This window comes from Micrasema longulum, unplaced genomic scaffold (assembly GCF_059751315.1).
Source record: "Micrasema longulum isolate JH-2025_06_02 unplaced genomic scaffold, ASM5975131v1 h1tg001213l, whole genome shotgun sequence".
Taxonomy (NCBI): domain Eukaryota; kingdom Metazoa; phylum Arthropoda; class Insecta; order Trichoptera; family Brachycentridae; genus Micrasema; species Micrasema longulum.
The window spans coordinates 25740-47214 of NW_028278400.1; positions in this window are offsets into that span (position 1 = coordinate 25740).

Consider the following 21475-nt stretch of genomic DNA (forward strand, 5'->3'; position numbering starts at 1 on the left):
GGCGGTAGTCGGGTAAAATGCACGAAAAATGAGAAAATCATCCGATTTCGCCATTTTTAAACGAATTTTTCTTTAAAAACCGCACAATAAAAAAAATATATTCATTTTATTTTTTTTGCACCACAACATGCCAGAAGGCCCCACTTACTGGGGTGAATTACATCACAGAACTACCAGTTTTTTTTTCTAGTACTACAAATTTCACACAAAAAATCTATTAGTGCAAAAAATATTTCACTTTTTTATGTAACCAAATATACAAGAAAATATTATCCCAATACGGTGAATAGATTCACAGATCAGATGTTATTTAGTAAGGCATTCGGCGGTGGCTTGTACGATCTCATTTATTATTCTCATTAATCTTGTCACGACCATATATTATTGCATATCGGCAATATATAGACAAAACGATATAACCACAATTGATGAAAAGTCCAAAAATTAAATAGGACTGACATACAGGATGTTTGGTAAAGAGTGGATAAAAAGTTTGCGAATAAGGTTATTTTACACTGCAATATTTAATTAATTTTTTTTATACAAAAGATTCGGACTTTAAAGAATTTAAACGCTTTTTTTATTTGATTTATGTCCGTTTCACCGTCAGTGCACCTTAGTACATAAAAAAACACATATATAAAAAAAAGTTATTAATCTTTCGTTTGAAAATTTGTTTTGTGAAAGAGGTCACAAGACTTTTTAGTTCAAGATCCAAGTAAATGGGTGTGGATGCAATATATTACTGCTCCTGGATTGACACCTGAAGCAAAATACTAATGACCTTACCATCCTGTAATATATGATCGAGATACGCTGCATTTATTTTACCAATACAGTGTCCTATGCACAATCAAGTGCAGATATGGGCGTGATGCTGATGATGAATTTTCTTTAATATAATAGATAAATGAGATTTATAGCTAATTTCTACAAAATATTTAACATTGAAAATTTTCCCCACTTTTCCTAAGAAAGGATAAAGATTAATGTTTTTTTTTACAAACAAAGCTTTGTTGCTACGCTTCACTTTATAATTTATTTATAAAAAACGTGAGTTTACAAAATACTTTGGTTATAAACAATTATCCTTTCCACAATCGATATTGCCTGATGTGAATCTTTGTATCTTATGCATCTCGAATTTGATCCAGACGATACAAAGGGTTGTCTCGGATGATTGAATCCATAATTAGAATCACAAAGCTCTGATCTGTTATCCAAATGTATGATTGGTAACACTTGGAATTAGTAGTAAAATTGATGCGAAACACATGATTTAATTGGAATACCTGCAAAATGGAATATTATTGAATGCTTAAATAATTTAATAATTGAAAAAGAGGTTTTATTACATTATATTATTATTTTCGAATAACTTTTTAAATTCATTTACTTGAGACGTTTTCAAGCGTGGAAAAATGTTATGACTATTATAGCAAATGATTTATTATAAGCGTTATTTAAGTACTGTTTAAAAAAAAAAATACACATGGCTGTGGTATAAATATAAACATTTATAAAAATAAAAAAGCGGCAAGTGATTTTATTTTATTTTATTTATTATAATACCGCCTAGGACAATTACAACAGTTACATGAAGAAACATAAATACAAGAAAATAAACAAAAATAACATAAACCTATGAAGCAAAGACAAACAATAGAAATACAATAATGGTATCCAATTTATTCATAAAAACGAAAGACACATAAGACTTTGAGTAAAACCATACCAATCCATCCTCACCCCACACTGTTTTCGTGGCGATGAGATCTACAAAACCCGGAAGATCTATCTCAAAGAATTTCTATTCGTGAGACGAATTGACTTATTTTTACATTCAAGACTTAAGGGCATATAAACAAAAGTTGCTCATAGAAGCAGTGATATAATATTATTAATAAAACATTTAATTTGCATTCGAATATTTGATTAAATGTAAGTAAATATTTGTACATAACCACTAACTGACTTTTCATGTCTACCTGTTTTGAGGCGTACCCGCTCTTCATGAGGACAGTAATATCTTCTTCTTTTCAGTTTCGATCCTGGGGATTGGTTTGCAACAAAGTCCTGCATCTCGTCCTCCATCGGTCTCTATTCTCTGCCGCCCTCTTCTACTCGGTATATGAGGCGCAGTTTAAATCCTCGCACAATTGCTCCAAATACTTCCATCGGGGGCGCCCTCTGTAATTTGTCCCCTCAGCCCTTCCCTATATTATGTCATGCAGGAGACCCTCAGGGCGTACAATGTGGCCGATCTATTGGGCTTGCCTCACTGAGATAGTTTTGACAGGGTGCCTCCCTTCTACGATTCTGCTGACAACTTCGTCATTACTGATGTAGTCTTTCCAGAAAGTTCCTAATATTTTTCTGTATCACCATATCTCAAGGTCCTCTAGACTTTTTTTATCTCTTTTGGTAAGGCACCATGTCTCACAACCCTACATCAATATGCTACGTATCTATTTTATGTTTCTTAATGTAACTGTTGTAATTGGCTTAGGCCGTATATATAATAAATAAATAAATAAGAGTCCACGCCTCTACACCGTACAGTAAGACAGACCATATATAACATTTGACCATTCGTTGTCTCAGCTTAAGGTTAATATTATTATCGTCACGAAGAAGATTTTTCGTTTTGTGAAATGCTGTGTAAGCCGCTACTATTCTGCATTTTATTTCAGTGTCGGGGTCTAGATTCTCAGAGATGATACTGTCCAAGTAGCTGAATTATTTCACGCTTTCAATATTGACATTGGATGACTCTCTCGGCTAGAAACCGTAAGTTTAGGTTTGTTTCCATTAATTTTTAAACCAAAATGTTCACTGACGGAGTCAATCTTATCAAGCAGTTCTTGAATTGCAGTTATTTTATCTACAGTAATTTAACAAAAACTAATAATTCGATTTAATAATATTTAAAAGTTATTTTATTACTGCCTATTATTTTAATTACAAATTAAGAAAACCACAAATTGAAGATAAAACACTCGCTTTGATAGTTTACTGGTAGTTTTAAATTGATATTGACACAAAGAAAATTAATTAGAACGGAAAAAGGGGTTTGAGGGGATGCTATGTTGGATGCGGGAGGTATTTTTCATGCTTTCAGGAATTTTAAATCCGCATTTTGCGAAGAAAACATTTTTTAACGGGAATAAGAAAATCCCGAAAGTCCTATTACCATTTTACGGCAATAATTTACTTTGATTGTGTAAGTTCCGGTTTAAAAAATTTAGATGATTCTCGCTGTTCCGTTTTTCCAGACACCGTCTTTAGGAAATTTTACGTTTTCCTCAGCCAACAATTCAAATAAAGGAAGTCTTCATTCGTCTTACCTAAAGTAAGATTGTTAATTATGAATGGAAAAGCATTTCGATTCATGTATAATCTACTATCGAGAGTCAAATGTCAACGGATATAATTTGATCGTTTTTTAAAAAAAAAATTATATTTAAAATTTTTCCTAAACGGTATTGTTAGATTTATTGTTTCTCTGTCTTAGAATCCATACATTTATTTTTTTCAAATACGTATTTCTATAAAATCTTTGGTTTTTTAAAATTAAATGTTAAAAATTTGTTTTTTTGTGTAAACAGCAATAGGGAAACATCAATTTTTAATTATTAAGGGTCTATAAAATACGGTCGGGTAAAAATTTATTTTTTCGTGCTTGGTAGTAATTAAAAAAAAAAAAAAAAATCCCACGAAAACGATTTATTGCATTGGTCACGCCCCTATTACATGACTTTTCGGTTAAATTTTGAACTCTATGACCATTTAAATTTAAATAAAACATTGTCAAGAATCTTGATGTCACTTTTGTCAAGGCCAAACATGTCGCATTTTTGAAGATAAATATTTTTAAAAATTTTTAATTTTAAAGCAATGTATGAGAACATTTCTCCACAATACCCATTTTGATTTTGAAAACAGAATCATTTTTTAAAAATTTGTTTCACACATTTTTATCTGTATTTAAATTATGTGATATTTCCTTATTGTTAACATCGATTTGTTTGTAAACAGCAATTGTCCACATCAATGTGTATTAATGAAAAAAAAATTCCCTTTATTTTTTTTTTGTACCTCTATGTAGCTCCACTATCACTTATTTTTGTGTTGGTTACCTCTGAAAAGGCTGTGCTGCAAAATTCGTTACTATCGTCATAAAATCCTCTATGTAGCTCCACTATCACTTATTTTTGTGTTGGTTACCTCTGAAAAGGCTGTGCTGCAAAATTCGTTACTATCGTCATAAAATTGAGGCTTGTTACAGCAAAATAACTTTAAAATCATTACTAAGCTGGTCATATAACTAGCGTCTACAGTAGACATTCTCGCCTACTGCCAATAAACGACCAATCAAACGCATTTCTTCATTTGTTTGTCTCTTTCACACTAACACCGGTTACAGAACAGCATCTCTGTTTAGTTATAAGTTCAACTCTGGTCCTTTTTTATCCACTTATTCTGGTATTGACATAACTTTCATTCGTTTAATTATTTTTTGCAGGGATAAATATTTTTTTATAATATGTAGCAAATTTATACAAATTTTACTTTCTAAATCCGATGTGAAAATACACATTTGAAGATTACGAAAAATACGACTTCACCATTCAAATAAATAAGAAAGATATATCAAGTCTTGTATTCTATAAATAATCGTGTTACATCACATCCACGCAAGAGTTATTCCATTACGTAATGTTGATTGCAAATCAGGTCGAACAACATTAAAAATGGCAATTTAATGAACAGAAAGAAGATAGCTACTAAACTGATAATATGTACAAAAAATATTATTATGTGCAGAAGCCGTATTCATCAAGCAAATTGCCCTATCAATGGGTGAATAGTTCTGACTAGATTTTTTTTTAAAATAAATATTTCATTATGTATAGGCACTGGATACATTTAATAACTTTAAGTTTGGCAGATATTTCTCTAGACGAGGAGGGTAAATTACTTATTGGTATGAAGATTAATAAAACAATTTCATATCCATATAAAGTATCATCATCAACATTCCCTTTCCAAACCCATTGGTACATAAGACACTGCATTGATACACCAATTGAAGAGTATCTTGATCATTTTTGTAACATGAAGATCAGTCTTAATTTAGGGACTATGAGATATTCCAGTGTAAATAAATATTGTACATCAATAATCTCGAGAATCTAACCCAAGACCTTTTGCACGGTCAGCAAGCATGCTGATCATTTAACCATAAGGCGGACAAAATAAGAGATTCATATTAATATTTGTATATTCTACCTACTAACAAAAAATATGATAAAATCTAAAAAAAACCTTTTGAGTTTGGTGAAAACAGCTGCTTCCTCGGTGACTAAATTCCAAAAGACGACAGTTTATTTACGGTAAAATTTTGCTCGTATTAGTAGACCCTAAAGAACGAAAAAAATAGTCTTGCCCGAGAAGATGAACAACATCAATTCTAAAAAAGTCACAAATAAATACTTAGGATCAGAAGGTAGTTACTCTGAAAATAATTTTTAAACTGTGTTTTGTTTTTTAACAACTCTGGTTCGAAAGTGTAAACTTTAAATCTCACTCCAAATAGTAAGAAGGATACGGTATAATATTTGCAGGTCAAAATGATTAATTTTTAATCATACCGAAATAATAAAATATTTTCATTCCGCCATGTTGTTTATTATTAAACGTCGATTTTGCATTTTAATTTTTTTTATTAAACCTTTATTTAACATCAAAACATAAACACAGGAAAATTAAAAATAATTCGGGTAGAACTTGCCAAAATCGTCATCATGTAAATGAATTAACCTCATATTTTCCAAAAACATAATTTTTTTAGAATTTATTGCATACTTTTTTTATCTTGACAAATTCTGAGGCTAAAAGAATGTTTATTTTATTAACCTTTGTGTGGCTGTGATGTCACACTAGTCGACATAGAACAAAGGTGATATATCTCTCTTATTTTTTAATGATAAACTCGTATTTTTTGGAATCTTCATATGAACATTTTCACACCAGATTTGGAAAGTAAAATTTGTATAACCATGCTAAATGTTAATACATACAATATTTATCCTTGCTAGGCAAAACATGAATGTTCGCTAATTCAGCAACACATTTATACCTATACCTTTTACAAGAGAGAGCACGAAGACAGAAGTTATAACAAGAAACACTGAGACGCTGTTTTGCGGCGGGTTTTATCAAAAACGCATTCAGTCTTTCTTCGGTTGATGACAGTAATGGGGGACGCACGCGCGTAACATGAGTGGCGTATTTGTAATCTTTTATTTATTTTAGCTTTAACAGGGCAATATTATAATTTATTTTTTTTAATGTCTGAACTTTAGAATATTCCGTCTTTTACTCGTGGTAACTTTACTCAGGGACTATGAAATACTTTGGTTGGAAAACGCCCTTTTAAATAAATATTTTATATCAACCATGCCGGGAATCGAACGCAAGACCTCTCGCATGGTAGGCAAACACGCTGATCATTACACCATGAGGCCAACAACAATGAGATATTTCAGAGAAAATAAATATTATTATAGATAAAATAAATAGCAATATTTTCGTAATACAATACCGCAAAGGCGCATTGCATTACAAAATGATTCTATAGGAAAATAAATGTAATAGAAACATTAAAATTTGCAATTTAAGTATAACAATTCATCGCATGCTACAAATTTATTCAAATGATTAAGAGAGCAGGTGGGTTTAAAGTTTTTCAAAAAATATAAATATGTTAATACTTTATCTTTTTATACTTAGGCAACAATTTATATTTTATGTATTTGGCTAAACAAATATATAATAGTAAATAAAAATATGATTTAAAGAAGTAAAATGATAAAACCTTATTTATTTGGGTTTATTTTAGAAAATAAGTTCATTGTTAGGGAATTTTTAAAGACATGATTATTTTGTATTTCAAGGCAGTTTTGAGCTCATTATTTTTCCGACGTAAACTTAATGCAGTAAATTTAATTAATGTGATGGTTTGAAATCATTAAAAGATAATAATCATTAATAATACGTAAAAAGTATAATAAAAAGTTTTCTAGTTGTGAAATATTTCAAACACATATTTTTTGTTTTCTTTATATTATTCTTTTAAATATACAGAAAATAGAATTCAGTTGGTTATAAAGGTTTGTTGATAAAAATTGCATCTCTTAACCATTGATGTTTATTAAAAATTCGTAAAAAATATTCAGCAAAAATGTTTATTTACAGCCAAATTATTCTTCTTTAAAAGAAAAAGAAACGTTATTTTCATGCATTTAAATTCCTTTAAATAATTGTTGAAAGCATGATTTAGCATAAAGCTCTACAGTAAAAAAATATTTTAAAAGCTTGTACTTCTTTTTAAAACCCGTTTTATTTTCTTTCATAAATTTTCTGTTTAATTTATAATCTTTAATTTTTTAGAAGAAATTTAGTAAAATACTCTGTGTTTATATAAATACCAATAAACCAAAATTAAGTCAACTTTTCGAGAGGCCTAAACTACTGCAGATAGCCGGTCAAAAATGTATTATTTTTTACTCATACAAAAACATTAAATTATTTTTTTATAAAAAATACCTTTCTAAATTCTAGTTTTTTTTTTAATGTTTATCAATTATATATTTTCAATTTCCCAATTTTGAAAAAAAATGTGTTTTCTGTACTTTATATCAGACTAACAGCCCTAAGTGGAAACGCGGTATTACTTTTCTTCATCCAAACGTATTCCCGTTTTTCCTCCCTAGATTATTTATTTATTTATTTTGTTCATTAACGCCCAAAAGGCATTTACAAAAAATAAAAATGAAATACATGCTAACATACTAAATAATAAACACAGAATATACAGAAAACATATGTGAAATTAGTTTAAAAGGATATAATAAAAAGTTATACAAAGTAAAAAAAAAACAATAATAACAAAAGGTATGCAAGAAAAAACAGTAAGCATTTAAACAAAAAATGCAAAGATATAAGCTTATGAAATAAATTCTGTAAAGCAAACAATTAATAAAGTGTTACGTTAAGCAAGAAAGACATTTTTAAGTTAAATTTATAAACAAGCAAGCATATATTATCACGAAAAATTAGAAATAAAAATATGTATCTATAAAATGCGTATTTACCAATACTACAATGCAATTTGATATAATAGTAAAAAATAAAAAACAAGTATATGGTTATATTAAAAAATAAGTAAGTATTTTTTTAATTTATGGAATTGAATAGTCAATAATAGTTTGACGAGCAGCTACAAATAAACTTGATATTGTGGACTTATAAGATAGTAAAGAATAGGGCAGAATGTCTGCAGCCGTTCCATAAGTGTTACCTAACCTATGCAGTCTCGGTATCAATGAATTGTTTTGTTGGTTGGAAGCAGTACTGGAGCAATAAAACAATAAAGTACTCCTAGTGTTGACAGCAGGTACTCTAAAATTAATCAATTCAAGTATTTTTGGTGCGTCAAAAAGAGAGTTTACAATTTTATACATTACAATGAGATCATTAATGGTTCTTCATTCTTCTTATTTATGGCACTAGATCAGTAATTTTTCGACACACTAGATATTTACCATTGACGTGATCTATCGTTTTGTTTTTTTGCTCAAAAAAGCGTCCAGTTTTACCTGCCTTTGGACATACGGTATGAAAATATGATAAACGGAAAAAATATTGTAAAACTGAAAAAGTAACAATACATTGAATTTCATTCTGATACAAAAAAAAAAAAAAGTTCGGTTTTGAGGTGCGAAAAATGTGATAGCAACACGTTGAATTATCTTTTTTTTCAGCATAATCAGTCCGTCGTGCAGTGGTATTTTAGCATTGTATCGGGGAAGCATCTGCGATAGAGTGACGATAGAGTGAGTCACGATTTTGGATCTTGGTTGCGCGAGAGTTTCTGCGTAACATAAAGTTCAAATACCTCTTTATCAAATTTCCTCGTTAATAGCTGATTTTAGATGTATTTTAAGGGATCCTTTAAATTATTCTTTCCAACAAAAAAAAAACAAAATTATGGGAGCATTGCAAAACCATGACCCGGATTTAATTTAATAAATTTGTAAAAAATGGTTTCTGAGTTTGGATCGAGAAAAATTGGAAAAATTTACTCAAAATACATTCTTAAATAATAAATAAAAATGGTTTAACTGTATAGTAAATTATTTAGTAGGTAATAATGTTAATGTTTATTTTTGTATAAAAATGTCTGCTTTAAAACAGGTTTTACCTAGTTAGGCAGACTAAACATGATCCAGATAAATCTATTACCTAAGTGTGTTTGTATAGATATAGTAATTGTTATTTTTGTCAATAAACTATGATAATTATTAACGGGTTCGATTCCCGACATGGTGACATCTTACCTTCATGTAACAAAAATGATCAAGATACGCTGCGATTGGTGTACTAATACATTGCCCTATGCACCATTACGCAAATATTTCTTTTTTCTTAAAAAAAAAAATCAAAAAATTCTATACTTCTTCATGGGCCTGGTGGATTTATAAACATTCAACTCCTTGGAGAGGATTTAACTCCCCAGGGAGTTGAATCCAGTCCTTGTCTACAAAAATTTGGACAGATTCAAAATATAGTTTATGATAAAAATAATAATTCTTATTATTATTATTTCTCTATTGCGGGACACAATAAATATAGATTATTTATTATTTTAAAATTACTGGCACTAAAAAAAAAAACTTATAATCATATTATTTTAATTGACTTCGTCAATATTACCAAATACTATGCGTATGATTTAATGTTTAGCCGTTTATCTTCATATTAAACTGGAGGATAGTCAAAAATATTATAAAATGAACCTAAACGCTACAATTGTCAAAAATAACGTTGGCGACAAATGTCAAATTGACCCAAAAAAAGGACATAATTACTACACTAACCAGATGAGACAATCCATGACTAGACTTTATAATATTAAATTAATCACCCTAAGGAGTTTTTAAAAATAAGTCATTAATAAAACAAATACAACAGATTATAAGCATAACTTGTGTTTAATTGATAGCGCAATACATTAAGTTCAACTGCACGAGGCCAATAATCATTAACCCAATAGCTAAGTTAAGTTTATGTCTACCAACTTGAAAACATACTCGTATTTTTAAGTAGCAATTGCACATCCAAAATCAATATAAATAAATTCTTTGAAGACTAGGAGTTCCTTCTCAATTTATATAAATGTAACTAATACGTTTTTATTACCAAAGTATCGTATCGGAGGGAAAAATTAGATAAGTGGGAGGACGGTAAAAAGGCTAACGTTTTTACGGAAAGATAAAGTAGGACGTGTGGTCGACTACAGATCGGCTTATTACATATGAAATATTGGATAAATCACGTCTTGGAAGTTAAATATCTTCATTTATATGCAGGTCGGTTCCTACAAAATCTGTTTCATATATGCCTTTAATAAATACACAAAACCGCGGTTTCTGAATATTTTACCACGGGTGAAATGTCGGTTATAGAAAAAATCACTTTTATAATAAATTTTAAATTAATTATTACAATATTTTGTTTCAGTCCAAATGCCAGTAGACATGCCAAATTCTGCTCAATAACGAGTTATTGCGATTGAAATTTATTGCAAAAGACAGGGAAAACATTTCAGAGAAGGAAATTTTACTTCTCAAAAATCAACCAAAAAGAGTTTAGGAAATGTGGATGTTTTAATATAGGCACAATCGTGATTTCAAAAACAATCCAATTTTTTGAATTGCTTTTCAAGAGTCTTTATTCAAGAAAATACACATATGATTACAATATTAACTGAGATTTTAAAACATTAAATATGAATTCGGACGTAAACAATATTTCTTCTGATAAACTTTTAAACTAATAGTTTGTCATCGGGTGCTCAGACATTAATTTTAATTAAAATACAAATATAAGAGCTCAGACATAAAACTAAATACATTATTTAAAATACAAAAACAATATTTATTCTGGTTTTGATGACAGAAAAATAAAAATAAATTAAAAAAATATAAAAAATACTTCACATAAACAAAATGAAAATAGTTCAAAATAATTCAACAATATTTCTATTATGTTGTATCCCAACTCAATATAAGACTGTTGGCCTCATAGAATAAGGAATTTGTTATTATTTTTTTGAAGTATGTATATTTGCATGAATAAATAAAAATAAAAAACCTTTAAAAAATACGATTGATGAAAAAATAAATATACACATTATGGTTTTGATGCTTAACAAATAAAAAAATGGGTCATACATAATGCTTGGATTCATGTTTTATCTTTTTGTTTTTTTTTTACCAAGGTACGGCATCGGTAAACTAAATGCAGCGTAGTTTAATTGCCTGTTACATAAGGATAAGACCAGGTCAGTCCAGGAATAATTAAATATTCTAATTAAAAAAACCTTAAAAATCAATATTATACCTCCTCCATCCTATCAGAAATCTATCGCAGGACCTCGAGAATTGTAGGCTAACACCTCAACCTTTACAAAACGAGGTGGAATTATCTCCACTTGATTTTCTTATTCCAGAAAGTTGTGGTATAAAAATTGTCTCCAATTTTTAAAGTTTTTTTTATTTTAATGTTAGATCAATCTAAATTTGACAAATTTGATAGTAGACCTGTCAGTAAATGATAAGGTGGGGTTATTTGCCAACGGCTAATCAGAAATCACCACAACATTGCTGTGGAATATTTGACTTGTCAAACTGTGCCAAATGCTTGTATTATGTGACCTTTATTGATATTGGCGAGGGCCGTGAATAATGCTTAACAAATAAACATATCGGCTTACATAACGTAATATTTGCTACTTGGAAAAATGCGTTAGTAAAATTAATGTGTATCGTAACGGAGATGGGTAACATTTAATAGAAAGGAAAATATAAGTCTAGGCAGTTCTATGGACACTGGCAACACCAAATGCCAGGTCCTCTACATTAACCTAACTAACACGTTACCAATCGTTACAAAATGAAACCGAAACCAGACTACTCCGTTCAACGCTGGTAATGGATGTGTAACGCGACGTAGACACTTGGCACAAAACGTTAATTCAATGAATGAATTGTAACGGCTTAATTCAATCGGAATTGTCTACGTTTCTCATTATTGTACTAAAACATCTATTTAAATGAAATGAGTTTTAAAATGAGTAATAAAACTTTATATAATATGTAATTGAATCTTTGATTTTACTATACACAACCTACACAACAAAACTTCTGGTAAAATCAATTTAATTATATTCATTTTAACAAGAAAACTATTTTTTACAACCCTGACATTGGCTATCGACATTAAATAGAAAATATTTCAGGTTTTTTACTGGAATTTACATTGAAGCAAAACACGCTAACCATTGTACCTAGAACAGTGAAATGACGAATTAAAAGAAAAAATATGCTTTGAATAAAAAATAATTTTTCCAAAATCTTCGAAAAATCACTTTTTGTTTCCTCATATTTGATAGAGTTTTGTCGTTTTGCCTCCATCCTCAAATACGAGATAAAAAATTGCACTACCAGTCAAAATCGATTTTAATGAAAATTATAACATTCTTATTAGATGCGCTATTTATTTATCCGACGCGCGGCTTAGTGGTGACTGGTCCGTCAGCAAAGCTGAAATTTAGTTGGTCATAAAGTTTGCTCAAAAGTCATTTCCCTATCGGAAGATACCATAATTTTTGTAAATTGCGGCATATGTCAATTCTGTTTTGGTATTTGGGATGTAAACAGATACACGTGAATTTCCCGGTCGTTTGACACCAACTGGGCAAACAGTACGGCGTTTAGCCGCTCCCCTAGAAGAGTATGACACAGTGCAAGATGCTGCCAGGTCTGGCCGGCCCCGGAGCAGCCGTTCTGCTGAGAATATTGTGGCTGTGGATGAAGATTCTCACATCAAATAAACACAATTTAAAAGCAGAATATTTTTTTTTTCATTCAAAAGAAAAAAAAAGCCAAAGAACATTGGGTGAATGTAAAACAAATAAGAAAATGAACAACGCTCATAACATAATGGGACTTTTAAAGCAAAAAATTGGACTGATTTTTACGCATTTTCATTTAGGTTTAGATTGATTAAAATCTTTTTTGGTATTTTTATCGTATAAACCTTTAATAGTTTTACTTAACACCGATTTTTCTCACGATCTTTTGAAATAAATTAAAAATAACATTATCCTTAAATGGGCTCATTTTTTATTAAATGAATAATTTACTGACATAATGTACATTTTTAACAGCCTTTTCAGCACGCAGTCACACAACTTTCAAGATACAAACCCGGGTTGTGCCAAAATGTTTAGAGAAATATTTGATTCGCTTATAATTTGAAAAATCTATCAGGGTTATACCCGACCTACTATGACAAATACATTAACCAGACAATACATAATTTGACTCGAATATATGTTTACACCACTGGCATTGTGATAAAAAATTAAACTGGAATTTGGCAAAATAGACAAAATTTTAATTTCAAGTATTTTTTTTACTATCCCTTTCAAAATACTCGCGGTTTGCGACGATACACTGATGCCAACGCTTAATTTAATTGTCCATGCAATTTTTATAGGCTTGCAAAGGTATGATCTTTAACTCTCGCAGCAAATTCTCTTTTATGTCATCAATTGTCTTAAAACGAGTTCCTTTTAATAGCAATTTTAGTCATGGGAAAAAAATCAGATAGAACCTGGTCGGGAGAATACTGTGCTTGGCTGATGACATTAGCAGGATTTTCGGAAAAAAAACTTTGAAATAGTGAATTCTTTATTATCATGGAGTAAAATTCATGAATTGTCCTTCCACAAATTCGGCTTTTTCTAAAGAATTGCTTCGCGCAGATGGCACATAACTCCTAAATAGTTTATTTTATTGACTGTTTGACCGTATGGAGGGAATTTGAAGTGCACTACATCACAAATATCAAAGAACATAGACAACAAAACTAAAGTGGCTTATTCGGTTTTGGCTTATTTTAGAAGCACCATTTGGAAGATTGTTGTTCGGTCGGCACATCAAACTCGTAAACCCAAGCCCACGTCTCGTCACCAGTTATTATGCGTTTGAAGAATGTAGGGTAGCTATTTGCGTTGGAAATCATCAGCAATTTTTTGCCTTACCCAAACAGACGCTGACAGAATACTGAACATCCAATCGCTGTCAAACTTTGACGGACTTAAAAAAAAACAGTGATGCCAACGTGATCGCAAAAAAAATATCGATCGGTGCAGCGAATGCATTTCAAATTAGGAATTTCCGTTAATTTTTTTATCATAAGGTATATGAATAGGAATAAGTCAAATTATGTCTTGTCATGTTAATGTAGTCATCAAGTGTTTTTTAATGTTGAATTAAAATTTATTCCCAATATAATTTTTCAATAATTAGTTAGGGAAGTTGATTTACTATTTTCGACTATTCTACATTTGAACTTGATTTTTTATTGTCTCGGAGTGGATTTGTGTAATTTTCATTAAGTGTTTTATGACAAGCTGGTGTGTTTAAAAAAAAAAAAAAAGAAAATAATCGACAATATTTTGAGATTGTCCAAATTTTTGTAGACAAGGACTAGATTCAACTCCCTGGGGAGCTGTTTATATAAACATATTACAACAGATGTGAAGAACATTTAATAGAAGGTAATATAGAAGTCTAGGCATCTACAGGGCTTAAAAACTGTCAATGGCTTTCACAAACATCAACAGATGAAAGAATTGAAGGAACGTAGATGCTCAAATATGGGCAGAATGGTAAATGTTACACAGTGTGTAAAGTGGCCACTTAAACCAGCCATTGACAGGTCATAAGCCCTGTAGATACCTAGACTTCTATATTATCTTCTTGTTAATGTTCTTCATCTCTGTTGTAATATGTTAAAGAAAATAATGTTTGTGTATTCTAGTAAGTTGAAAATAAAATATTGTTAAGAAAATTTTCCTGACGACGTATGTGTCCACCAAATGTGTTGCAATTAAATCAAAAGAAATTTATATGACAACTATTTGATACAAAGTAAACCTATTTATAGTACAAAGTAAAGTGTGTTAAGGATGTATGTATGGGATACAAAGTCGTAGCAGCTCCCAATAGATACAGCTGTCTATCCACCGGCTTTTGTGACCGTGTCACGTCTATGTAGGCTTTATTGAATTGAAAGTGCCACGAAGGGTTGAGACCCTTATTGTATCTCTACAATTCGATGAGTTCCTTCTACAAAAGAGAATGAAAATGGAAAATTTTGTTGTTCAATTATACCCAAAAATATCTGAATGTGATCTCAAAGATTTTCAGATAAACGAAATGGAAAAAAAACCTTTATCCTGAACTCGCTAAAACAATGAATAGAAATATACTTTTTTTTCAACTGTTTTATGTACTTCAAAATGGTAAAAGTTTCATTAAAAAATCATTTCTGGTTGAAAAATTTATAAGCCTATTCAAATTGTAATAATGTTACAAAAAAAGAAAACCTCTTTAGTAAAATTGTAAAAAAAATAAATCTGTTAAATTAAACGAATACTCAAACATTTGGATGAAATAAATAAATCCATTTGGTTTTGATACGAACAAGTAATGACTTATGTATTTTATACACATTTACTAACATATTACAGAGAGATGAAAAAAAATGTTGAAAATGACATATATCATTGGCTAGTTTGTAACATTCAGTATTCTGCTATTTTTTTAACGTGGACAGTATGTTTATTAGGGACGGAATGACTGTGAAAGATATTAAAACAAGAGTGAGTGCCGGAAATAGAGTAAATGATGCACTTAAATCAACCTTGGCAAATAAATACTTGTTGCAAGATTTGCACAATGAAGTCCTTAGGCCGACTCTGATGTATGGGAGCGGAGTATAGACTTGAAAAAACAGGGAAGAAAGTAGGCTCCCGTCACAATAGATCTCCACAGGTCGCAGTAACACAGACCCCTAACCCTAAGAATAAGCCAAAATGCTGTCAAAAAGCAATTTTAGGAGAACGAGCGGTAAAGCTATGAACGATAGGTGCACAAATAATTTCGAAATCTGTACATTATGTAAGGTTGAGATAAGGATTATCGTCAAATTAAGAAAGAAGCTCTGCGTTGGTTTGGTCATGTACAAGGAATGGACGGCAAAAAAATGACTCAAAAGATTTATGCTGCGAATGTTAATAGATGCAGAAATAGAGGAAAACCGAGAAAGAAATTACATGACTAAATCCAACAAAAAATTGAAAATGGGCGTTTCAAACATAAGAATAATCGGGTCGCGTGCATGAGAAGATATATGAATGTATAGGAAGCGACTTTTGTATGCAAATACAGAGTGATATAGTGTTCTATCCCCTTTATGGGTAAACCTACCCTTACGGGGAAACGGTGTGATGTTTGTTTGTTTTTTACTTGAAATTAACAGCTTACCCACCACATACCGCACACCGCATCTGAGGACATAAGTCTCCTTGGCGGTGCCCACATACACGGAAAATTTGCTCGTTGTCAAACGAGAAAAGCTGCCCGAAGGAGCTCTCTGAAATCTGGTAGCCTTAGCATCTTTGTGCTGAAAGAAAGTAATCCAGAAGTACATAATATGTACTTCATTGGATTGAGAAGAGAGGGAAGTGAATTCTTCACTGACTGGGATTAAATTGATTGGACATGATCAATTCGCCGAAATGATTACAAAACTTTTTAAAAGCCTTGAAATTCTTTTTAGAAGCCACCAGATCTGTATATCCGACAGGACCTATAACAGGGCCACGGATAGTAGCGAGAAGCTCCATTCGGTAATCATAGAGAAGGGGAAAGGGACAAGACCACAGGATGTGTTCAGAAGATTGGTTAGGATATCCGCAGCAGCACGAAGGAGAGTCAACAATATTAAAAACAAATAATTTTTGATTAAATTTACCATGACCTGATAAAAACTGCGTAGTCCAGTGATCGGGGATAACCCAAGAAGATTCTAGGCGCTGACGGATCGAAGGAAAAAAAAGAAAGGTAACCCTCCCTGAAGAGGAAGATTCCCATCGCGATTGCCAAGCATTAAGAAGAGCATTTAAAGTCATTTTTTTTATATTTGATTGAGACATTCGTTCAGTTGGGAGTAGACGGACGCCACCAATAACAGAGGAACGCCTTCTTTTTAGGTGGAAATTTGCAGATCGTCGCTGAACCTCCAGATCTAAAGGAAACAAGCCCGTTAGAACCGGGAGTGCATCCGTCGAGCATGTCCTATATGCTCTAGAAAGAGCCAGAAGAGGTTGCCTTTGTCCGCTTAAAATAATTCGCCTGAAATATTGCAACTCACATCGGTGTGCCCAACAGCCAGCTGCATAGCATACGATACCTAGGAAAATGGATTTATAATAGACCATTGAAGTTTCAAAAGACAATCCCCAGCTGGCTCTGGCCAAGCGTGCAACTTTGTGGAAAGCCATCTTTCCCAAATTTACGGCTTTCCTAGCATGGGAGGTGTAAGATAAATTTCTTTCAAGGATTACACCAAGGTTTGAAACCGAATTTGACGCTCGAATAGAAGTGCCCATAAATTTGATTGAAGGAGGACACACAAAATTACCTTTTAAAAGTGAGAATTGAGTTTTTTGAGGAGCAAAACTTAGTTTATTTCGAATACCCCAATCGGATACTTTATTTAATGCATTAGCTGCGTCGCCCTCCAGAGATCTGCGGCTATTGCCCTCAATCAAAATACATCCATCATCGGCAAAAACCTGAATCATACATGATGAAGGAAGGGGAAGTTCGAGAAAATCATCAAACAATATATTCCACAAAAGTGGTCCCAAAACAGAGCCTTGAGGACAGCCACATGAAATCTCACGGGATAAAAGTGAACTGCCACCGGGATACACAACGTTTCGATTTGAAAAATAGCTTATTATAATTTTAAACAAGTTTGCAGGTATTTGTCGAAGACGTAGCTTGGAAAGAATCATTGGCCACCAAGCATGGTCGAAGGCACCTGAGATATCAAGTAAAATAATGAGAACATATTTTTTGTTTGAATTATTAACAAAATTGCTTATCGAAATTATTATTACTTGAAATTAACAAAACATATTTACCTTTTCAAAAAAAAACATTTTCCTTTTGTATTTAGAATGTAATTAGTATCCCAAAAAAACTGATAAATTATTATTCCATTTACTTGTCATTCATAAATAAAAACTTCGCTTATCGCTTTGTTTCACTTGTACAAACTGATTTATTGAAATAAGTTTCAATTATGCTAAACATTTAATCTTACCACGTTCAAAATTTATTCAATGCTCATTTTGTATAAATGAAATTTTCATCTGTAGTAAGAACAGATAATATAAGATAAGGTAGTAAGGAAGCTTTTTAGTTTTGGGATATTATTTGAAATTGCTCTCCTCAACAATAATAAAACTCCATTTAAAATAATATGGAATTGTTGAGCCACAAGATGTGAAATCAATAATCTTTTTGTTTTGTTTATATATTTGCTTTGCGCCAGAAAGCCCAATCGCAGTGGTGAATTACAGCACAAAACACCCAACTTACAAAAAAAAACATTTATTCTTCTGTGTTCTTACTGGGAATCGAACCAAAAACCATCCTTGTGTGAGTCAAGCGTCTTAACCACTATACCACGGAGGCTGCCAATTATTTTTTATTTCGTCATAAGAAAATAAATTTAGAACTCGTGTAACAGCTGAACATTTTACAGAAGCAAGACCTTACAAAGAGGGCTCTGTAAAATATTATCAAAGTTGATTTAGCAGATATATCGTTTTCTTTTACACGTCAGCAAAAAGGTTCAGTCTTTTATCTTCAACTCATCATTATAAAATCTTTCTCGGCAGCCTCCGTGGTGTACTGGTCAAGACGCTTGACTCACAAATGGAAGGTTTCGGGTTCTATTCCCGGTGAGAACACAACAATTTAATGTGATTTTTCTCAAGCCCGGGTGTTAATTGTTTGTAATTCACCACCGCAATTGGGCCTCCTAGTCTGTTGTGGTGCAAAAAAATACTTTTTTTTTTTTACCTTTTAATTACTTTAAAAAAAATTATTTGTAAGTAATTTACATCGTGTATCATTTAGTAATACGGCTTGTATAACTCCAAATAACGTTATAATCTTAAATCAGGATAACCATCCAACGGTATCCCGGCATTGTATTTAAACAATTGTCTGCCTTGTAGTGTAGTAATTAGAGTGATTGGCTACACCGTTTATTTCTAAGTTCTTAAATCGGGAAAACCGCCCAACAATATCCCGGCATTGTTTTTAAACATTTGTCTACCTTCTAATGTAGTAATTAGAGTGATTGGCTACACTGTTCATTTCTAGGTTCAATTATTTAGGTGTCAGGTTAATTAACACCAAAAAAAAAACAGAAAATGCCTGTTGTCCCTCAGTGATAATTATTTTATTTTTTTAAATCTTCAAATAGGGCACACATAAACATATTCTTATGTATTTGAATTTTGTCATTTAATTTCTACATTAAAATATGATTTTTAATTCTGGCTCACTCACCTTATATTCGAGTAACGGTGTAACCAATCTTTCGTCTGTCAGACAACAAAAAAGAACCACAATAATAAATTCATAACTTCTATTTTTAACAAATTACCTTACATAGTAATTTCAATTTTCAGGCCATCAAAAAGTAAAAATATTTTTATAAGTAACCTTCGTGGTATTGCTATTGCATATAGAAACAGTGTGTTTGCCACAAATGGGTCTTTTGCAGCCCTTTAGAAGTATTTTGCTATGCGACGTTTTTGATGGTGCAATAGCTGCAATTTTTTTGCTTATTCAAAAGTTCTACTTGTTAGTTGACTACTGCCTACTCGGGAATCTTTAATTAAATAAAAAAAATATATAAAAAAATTGTGCAACAACTATGGTGAAGGTGTATAGTGGGTTTTGCATGTTGGTTTAATGGGTGTCCTGATAAAAAGACGGGTACGTCTCGAAACCGGCAGACATTAAAAAGTCGGCAAGTGGTTTCATACAAATATTAAATAACATTTAATGAAATGTTTGACCTCAAAGTTAATGCTTTAAATATTAATAATAGGAAATTATATTTTTTTCATACTTTTTTTGTGAATTGATTACAGACTTTGTTGTTTACAATTACATGGCACGTTTTAAAATTTTTACCAGAACTCTAAAAAATAGTTGTATGAAATGGTGATGAAGCATATTTTTATTAAAACAATGAACGAGAAGCTGAATTATTTTATTGAATTCTGATTTCATCAGGTCATTGTTCCACGATCCAATAACGTTTTACATGAAAACCTTTTGAAATTGTTTTTTTTGAACGGAATTCAATTATTTGTTTCCCGCCAAAGTTCACAAGTAGTTCTGTTAGCGGAATGAATTTTTTCCAGATGCGTACATTAAATCAATTTCAAAAATATGTGAAATTAATACTTTTCAACAAGATATGTTTTTCATTGGGTTCATAACTGGAATCAACAACATTAAGCCTTTATTTGAACTCAATGGTGCGTAAGATACTGCATTGAATCGAATACAGCGTATTTCGTTTATTCATTACAGAAAAGTAAGGTAATCAGTCAAACGTTTCACTGAAATACTAAGTGTAAAATAACATCTAGTAACAAATATTCCATGTCAACCCTCATAGAACTCCAGAACCTAACCACGGAAGGCAAACACACCACTTAACGTTGATCAGATGTTTATCCTATTGATTTTTTTTTCAGGATTTTAACCTAACTGGACTGAAAGGGGGATTCAAATACCCCAAAGACCGATTTTCATTTGATAACTCAAGTATTATTAAAGCTTTTGGCCGTATATTTTTTGTAATCGTGAAATTAATAGTTTGATGCATTGAATTTTGAAAAAGTTCTTTTTTTAAAATATTAAAACAAAAAAAGACATAAATGATACAAGGGTCGATTTTACTTTATGTACATAAGCTTCCGGAAAACTATCAAAACTGAATAAAATACACAAATGAGTAAAATATGTGTTCGCGAAAACATGAATTAACTATTGCATGGTCTTAAACACTTCCAACGTTTTATTCTCCTAACGCCATATACAAGTACGCGCTGGGGTCGCTTGGTCCCTCTGTTTGGATCATGTGTAATTTTTAGATGCTTAGTGAGGGAAAAGTTAAACTGAGAGCAGCTATTGAATCGAAAGCACCCGTCCATGGTTCTGGTTATATTTCACATACGTAACTGTATTTTACAATACACGGATACAGACAACTGAATTCGAGTACTCTTTCATATTCTAAATTTAAGATAATTCACAATAAAGTAAAGCTGAAGGCTAGATTTGAGTCCCTTAAGTTATTAAGAAGATAAGCGTTATCTGGGAATTATGACGAATAGGAATTTGAACATTATTCTTCTGTCACTCTGTCAGTCAATTGAATTCCTCCCCAA